The sequence below is a fragment of the Pteropus alecto genome, unplaced genomic scaffold (genome assembly GCF_000325575.1).
Source record: "Pteropus alecto unplaced genomic scaffold, ASM32557v1 scaffold468, whole genome shotgun sequence".
Lineage (NCBI taxonomy): Eukaryota > Metazoa > Chordata > Mammalia > Chiroptera > Pteropodidae > Pteropus > Pteropus alecto.
The window spans coordinates 928,094-935,577 of NW_006441394.1; the positions used below are offsets into that span (position 1 = coordinate 928,094).

The window sequence follows — 7,484 nt, forward strand, 5'->3', positions numbered from 1 at the left end:
CATTCTCCATTCCTTCTGGGGAAGCTTCCTCAGCCCGCCCCCCCCACCCCCGCACTCCACCTGACAGAGTTTGGGTCTCTTCTCTCTCCCCACAGCACTTGGGATAAACCTCCTCTCTGTGGAGGAGAGGAGAGTTGGAAATACAAGGGGAAATCTGATTTTTCTTCATACCCTACTGGGAATACATGGCTGGTGCTTGGCATTTGATAATGAAGAAAGGATTGTGAGTTTCCATAAAAGACAGAGTTCAGTGGAGAATCACATACTGAAATGGCTTCTATGAAGCCATTAAAAATGGTCTCAAACCCTTTTCACGAAGATGGCACGGAAAGCGAAGAAGGAAGCCCCTGCCCCTCCTAAAGCCAAAGCCAAAGCAAAGGCTTTGAAGGCAAAGAAAGCAATGCTGAAAGGCGTCCACAGCCACAAAAAAAGAAGATAGGCACATCACCCACCTTCCGACCGCCCAAGACACTGTTGCTCCGAAGGCAACCCAAATATCCTCGGAAGAGTGTCCCACCCCCAAACAAGCTTGAACACTATGCCTTCATAAAGTTCCCCCTGATTGCAGAGTCAGGCATGACGAAGGTAGAAGACATCAATATACTTGTGTTCATTGTGGATATCAAGGCCAGTAAGCACCAGATCAAACAGGCTGTGAAAAAGCTCTTTGACGAGGCCAAAGTCAACACCCTGATCAGGCCTGATGGAAAGAAGAAGGCATATGTTCACTGGCTCCCGACTATGATGCTTTGGATATTGCCAACAAAATTGGGATCATCTAAACTCAGTCCAGCTGGCTAATTCTAAATATAAAAATTTTTCAGTGTAAAAAAAAATAAATAAAAATAAAAAATAAAAATTGTGTCCCAGAACAAAGGTTTTTGAGATATGTTCCTAGAATTCCCTTCCCAGGATTTGAGAGCAGCAAAATAGTAGGACTCTGGCTTCCCTTCTCTTTAACCAGAGGGTGACTTATCTGATTTATATACTAGTGTTCTAGATAAAGAGCTCATTTTAAAAAAGTTTTCTGATCTAAGGCCATGCCACCCTGAACATGCTGGATCTTGTCTGATCTCGGAAGCCTGGTTAGTACTTGAATGGGAGACCACCTAGGAAGACCTGGTGCTGTAGGTGTTAAAATAAATAAATAAATAAATAAATAGATAGATAGATAGATAGATAGATAGATAAAGTTTTCTGTAAAAAATTCTTGAAAATCAATTTTAGATTCATAGTGGTAAAGTAGGGTGCACGTAAGGTGCAATAGACCAAAAACCTGGCAGCCTGGGGTCAGACTGCATTTCCTGAGCCCTTGGTCTTGGGTAAGTCTGGCCCTGGTTCAGCTTGCTTAAGTGGGAGAATTTGACATGGTCTTGAGAATTTCATGGTCTGGTGGGATATGGGACTGCTGTACATGAAGCTACTAGAAGATGAGGAAAGAGCCCTGGGCTGGCCTTCAGAAGACCTGAAGTCTAATCTTGGTTAGGCCAGACTGGCAAGTGAGACTTTAGCCTAGGCCTTACCCTTCTTTGGGTCTCAGACTCCTCCACTGGAAAACAAGGGGTTGAACCAGATGATACCTTTAAGCTGTGACTTTCTATGACACACTCTTCAGAATATAATTAAGTAACTAAGGTTTATGCATGTAGCATATGGCTCATAATTCTTTCATACCATTTAGGTCATCTTGCTTTGTATTCTAGTTAATTCTATCTATGCCTTACTGACTATAAGTTCTTCGAGGTTGTGTCTGATTCATCTCTGTATCTACCCACTGGGCCTGGCACAGGAAGGCCTGAGAACACATTTGTCTTCAGTATACATCTGTGGAATTAAATTGCCTTAATAAAGCACTAATATATGTAAAACCATCTGAGGCCAGGTGACTTAGACCCACTTTTATAGCTCAAATATAGGAAGGGGCAATAAGGCCAGAGGAGAGAGAGACAAGTAGGTAAGTAGGGCTGTGAGCAAAGGCTTTTTGGAGAAGGAGGATGCTGAGCTGAAGAGGGTAGGGAGAGGGCACAACTCCAGAAGGGCTGGTTCTTCATCATTGAATAGGTGAGTTCGTGGCAGGTAGTCTAGGTTTGTGCTCATAAGCAGCTGAGAGACAATAACACCAAGCTAGGACCTTTAGAAATAAGACAACATATGAAAGTACTTGTTGGGGGTATAATAGAGAGATCACAGACAGGTTCTGGAGCTAGACAGTCCAGAATTTAAATTCTGGTTGCACGACATATTGTGGCCTTTGACAAGTCATGTGACCTCTCTCATTCATTCCTTGAACACATATATATTGAAAATCTTTTCTGAGCCAAGTATAGTATCATACCAATGATGCAGTGGTAAAAACATAGACAAGTCCCTATCCTGATGTAACTAGCAAGGGAACTACATCTTAAACAGGTAATCATACAAAATTACAGAGTGCTATAAGAGCACATAATGGAGCCATTTAGTTTCATTTTAAAATGAGCATGACAATACCATGTGCTTTGTGGGATTGTGAGGATTAAATGAGATAATATAAGTGTGGCATCTAGCAGATTGCCCAGGATACAACAAATAAACATTAATTTTTCCACATGCCTATGATGTTATCAGATTTTTCCCCCTGACCAATTCTTCCCTTTCTCAAGGTCGAAATGCTAAAGCTGATTGGGTTCCTCTAAAAGAGTAGGGTAGAGACAGAAGAGGAGGTAGAGAAGGGCCCTGAACTGATCTCACCTCTGCCTTGGTGGCTTCTGAATGGGTCTTCCCAGCCTAGTCATCCCTGAGCTCCAGTTCCTATAGCTCACCAGTGGCCCACAAGGAAGAGTCTTCTGCTCAGTCCCAGTCCTAGCCTCTTGAGGCTAACCCTAAATCTTTGTCTCTGATGTGGCTCCAGGGATTCAACCTCCTTGGGGCTCCTCTTGATTCCTTGCTCTTTTTCTCTCTGTCTGCCTGAGGAGTGGAAGTGGGAGTCTCCCTTCATTGCTACCTCCGAAGACGGCTTGAAGTTTTTTTGTGCCATGGGAAGGTGATGGGAAAGACAGGAGATAGAGGGAACGAACAGGGTACAAATGAAACTAAATTCTAGAGTCATGTCCTCCAATCCATTATTCCTGATTCCCTCTGAGGAACTAACTGGATGGAGTTGGGGCGGGGGGTGGGGGGGGCGGACCAAGGGCCTGCCCTATTCTCCAGGAGGTCCCTGGTCTCCCAGGCAGGCAGAACAATAGTGGTTCTGTTTGCCTTCAGGACAACCTTTGCATCTTTGACGTTCTCTAAACTGGGTGGTACTCAGGTCATCTGGCATAATCCTCTCTGGGAGATTCCTCCTTCTTCAACCTTGGTGTGTTCAGGAGCAACTCAGTTTGCCCAGAGTCACACAGCAAAGCCAGGATGTGAATCTAGGCAGTCTAATTCCAGAACTCCTTACCCTCACCCCATCTGCGTGCCTCTGCACAGCCTCTGTGATTGCTTTAGGCAGTTACTTGTTCCTCTTCTGTGCTCCATCAGCTGCCCCTGCACCAGTTCCTCTCAAGACATTATCAACAAGTACTAGTTGTTCTTCATATATATATTTTCCCCCAAACCAGAGCTCTTTGAGAGTAGGAACTGGGTTATTACGAACATGAATTCAGTAGATGTTAAATGAATGAGCGAACATTGGCAGAAAGATTCTGAAACTGATTCTGGCAGGGGAGATGATTCTCTTTGTGAAACTAGCCTGGCAAGAGTTGTTAGAAGCCAAGATCTCCTCATTCCCTATCCAGCCAGATTCTGGGCAGCTTCTCAGTGATAGCTGTACTTGCCATGTTTGGACACCAGGGAGCTCCACTGATATCAAAACCCAAACTCAAGGAATCCAAAATTCTTCTGAGCAAGAGATTTAGGACTCTATTACACGTCTACGGAAGATTCTCTCACTTTCTAAATGAAAGCTCTTGATAACCAGAATGCCTATGGTGTAGAAGAACAGTTAGGCTGCTGTATAGAACACACATCATTCATTCACTCATTCATTCATTTTTATTAAGTACCAGCTATGTACTGGGTAAAGTTCTAGCCTGGGAGAATATAAAGATGAAGGAAATGCAGTCCTTGATGAGCTCAGGGGCTAATGGGGGAAGATAGACACCTATTATATAATCACAATCCAGTTATATAAGTACTCTAAAGCATAGCAGAAGACTGGAGAGACGGGGCAAGTCAGAGAAGGTGCCAAAGGAAGGGAGGGGTGGCTTTTGAACTGGTGCTCACTCGCTCTCTCCCTTTCTATTTTAACTAATCATAACTTTAGGTTCATGCTAGGCTGTCATTATTAATCAGAGCATGGATGCTTTTATTTCACTTAAGCTGAGAGTTGAAAGATGGAGAGGAAATTCCAGAGGAGAAAGAGAGCTTGATGTGGTTGCCACTTTATCTCCTCAGCCTGTTTCCTCCTCTGTAAAATGACTATAGCCTCTGTCTTATCTAGCAGAACTCTTGTGAAGGAGGAGATAATAGATATGAAAGCTTTTGCAAATTGTGGAATAGAGGCATAAGAATTGTTCATTCAATTTGATTTAACCAACATCTGCAGAATATCAGTTAGAATATTATATCCATTAAACAAAGCCCTGATCATGATTCAAGGGAGATACACCTGGCACATGGTAAAGGCTTGTTGTATAGGTTTAATAAAAGACAGAGATGAAAAATAAAATGCTATCTTCTTGCAGAGGCTACACTCACATAAGGACCAAATATAGGGACTACTGAGGGGAGAGTCACAGCTTTTGATCCAGGAAGATCCATGAGGTTTTAGGATTATCCTATCTTGTAGAATATTACAGCTGAACTGGATCAATAATTTGGTATATACACATCCTATAGTTGGAGAGGCTGAGATCCAGACAGGAACCAAATTTTCTAATGTCACATTATGATCTTGGAGGCAGAGAAGAGACCAGAATGTTCCTCCTATTGTCCAGGCTATGGCTTTGGCTCCCAGACACTATGTTATTTTTAATTGCGATAAGATAACATAACATAACATAAAATTTACTATCTTAACCATTTTTGAGTGTCCAGTTCAGTCATGTTAGATATATTCACATTATTTTACAACTAATCTCTAGAATTCTTGCATCATGCAAAACTGAAACTATATCGATTAAACAATCCCCTATCCTCCTCTCCCCCTAGCCCCTGGCAACTACTATCTTACTTTCTGTCTCTATGAATTTTACTACTCTAGGGATCTCATTTAGTGTAATCATATAGTGTTTGCCTTTTGTGACCAAATTATTTCATGTAGCATAATGTTCTCAAAGTTCATCCATATAATAGCATATAGAACTTCCTTCTTTTTAAAGGCTGAATAATATTTCGTTGTATATACACATTTTTTTTTAAAAAATCCATTCATCTGTTTATGGAAACTTGGGTTGCTTCCACCTTTTGGCTATTGTGAATAGTGCTGCTATGAACATTGGTGTACAAATATCTCTTTGAGACCCTGCTTTTAATTTTTTGGTGTATATACCCAGAAGTGGAATAACTTGATCATATGTTAATTCTATTAGTTTCCTGAAACCATTTTAGCCTCACAGGAAATGCAACAGGCTCTGAAAGGTTCAAGGTCTTGGTATGAAATGGTAACAGACACTCACTTCCTGCCTCCAAGACCTAGGCTCATTGTACCAAATGGGTCATATGCTCATACTTCCAAAGAAATCATGTGGTAACTAAGAGAAATGATGCAGTTGAGTTTAAAGGAAGTTGTGTTTAGTATGCTTTACTTTACTTTTTTGTATGTTCTCTTAGACAAATGAATAAACAGGCAGGCAGTTTGGCTTATGCAGAAATGACTACCAGTCTGAATGATTAATTTAATCTGCCGATGTGTTTTGTGTGGCCTATACAGGGTTTTACACTTTTAAAAATTAGTTGCTAATACTAAAAAAAGGGACACGTCATATAAAAGTCCAGTTTTCCATCTTCTTGTAAAGATGATCCATCAATACTGAGTCCACTTTCCTGCCTGCTCTGCAATGTGCTACAGTCCTCATCACTCCCTATTATTTCCACCTACTTCTCTCAATTGAATTACCTATCTGCCCACTTTGCCATTTGAGTTTAAGATCCTTGGTTCAGAGAATATAAGTCTACTAGAACCTAGGTTAGGGGCTCATTTTCTGCTCTGGCCAATTTCCCCGCACATAGTTGTTAGTATTTGAGTGAATTAACTCTTGTCAACTTATTATGTGCAGTGCCTATGAATGGATCCTCTTTTCCCAGAGATAAATGAGGCCTAGCCCCTGACCTCTGAAAACTCACAATCCTATGGGGTGGGAGGAGGCAGACATGTGTATGGTCCAATTCTGGATCAGAGCGGGTGGTCAGAGTAAGAGTTTCTGAAGATAAGACCTTGAACTATATATATATGGAAGAATGAGAAACCAGCTATATGGGGAACTGGGAGAGAAGAGTGTTTCAGGCAGAAGCAACACCAGATACAAAGGTTGTGAGGTGACTAAGTTTCTATATGCTTGAGGAACTTAACAGAGCCTAGTGCGACTAGAGCTTATCAAGAGAGTGGGAAGAGTGTAGTAGATGACGTTAGATGTGTATTTTTATATCAACAGCCTGACCCTTAAGCCAGGCAGCTGTTGGGCAAATCCGTGTTCCTGGTTCCGAGGGCTTAATCAGAACAGGTAGCTGGCTTAGCACTGTCAGTCAGAGGAGGGACTGGGCCTAATCCCTTCTCCTGCCTCCACTGCCAAGGACAGGGTAGGGCACAGAGCAGGTTTCAGTAAAGATCTGTTGACAGCATACTTGACAAAAGAACAGGAAGTGCAGGCTCTGTTGAAGGAGGCCCAGGCGCGGCTCTCTCTTCATTGGGGCACTCATTCTCAACACCTCCTCCGAACTACACAGAAAGCAGGGAGGAGAGTGAGATGCGGGGAGGAACCAGCTACAGGCTCTACCCGCAAAAACCTCAAAGGGGAGGGGATTTGAGAGGCAGGTAGGAAAACAGACTGAAAATTAAGGGAGGGCATCCTACCTAGCTTGGATGAGGCGGGAAGCGGGTGTATGGAAGGCCGATTGGACCCGCTGGCCGACACTTAGTAGATGTGTAGGGCAATTTTACCTTTAATAGTTTAGACGTTTCATTTTGTGTTCTAGCATCATTTCCTCTGAAAATACTAGCAGTCCCTAATGGGCTTCCCCCAAGCCGGGTCCTCGCTCGGTTTCCCAACCCTCTGCAAAGGGGCAGGGCCTTCCAGAAGCTCGTGTTCTGTGTGCAGCACCCAAATTTGCCCACCAGGGGTCGCTGCACACGGGTGACAAAGAGCGCGGGTTCCTTAGTGGCAGAGAGGCAGAAATCGATTCGCTGCGAGGCGCGGCGGGGGGCGGAGCCTGGGAAGCCGGCTCCGAATGGGGGCTGGGAGAGCGCCCTGGGCCGAATCGGGCCGGACAGTTGTCGCCTCAAGAAGCCCAGGGCGGCAATC

At 43.4% G+C, this 7,484-nt stretch overlaps 1 pseudogene; it reads left to right on the forward strand.

Annotated features, from left to right (window-relative positions):
* LOC102894679 overlaps positions 1 to 862 on the forward strand; it is a 2,586-nt pseudogene extending 1,724 nt beyond the window's left edge.
* Positions 863 to 7,484: the final 6,622 nt, after the last annotated feature.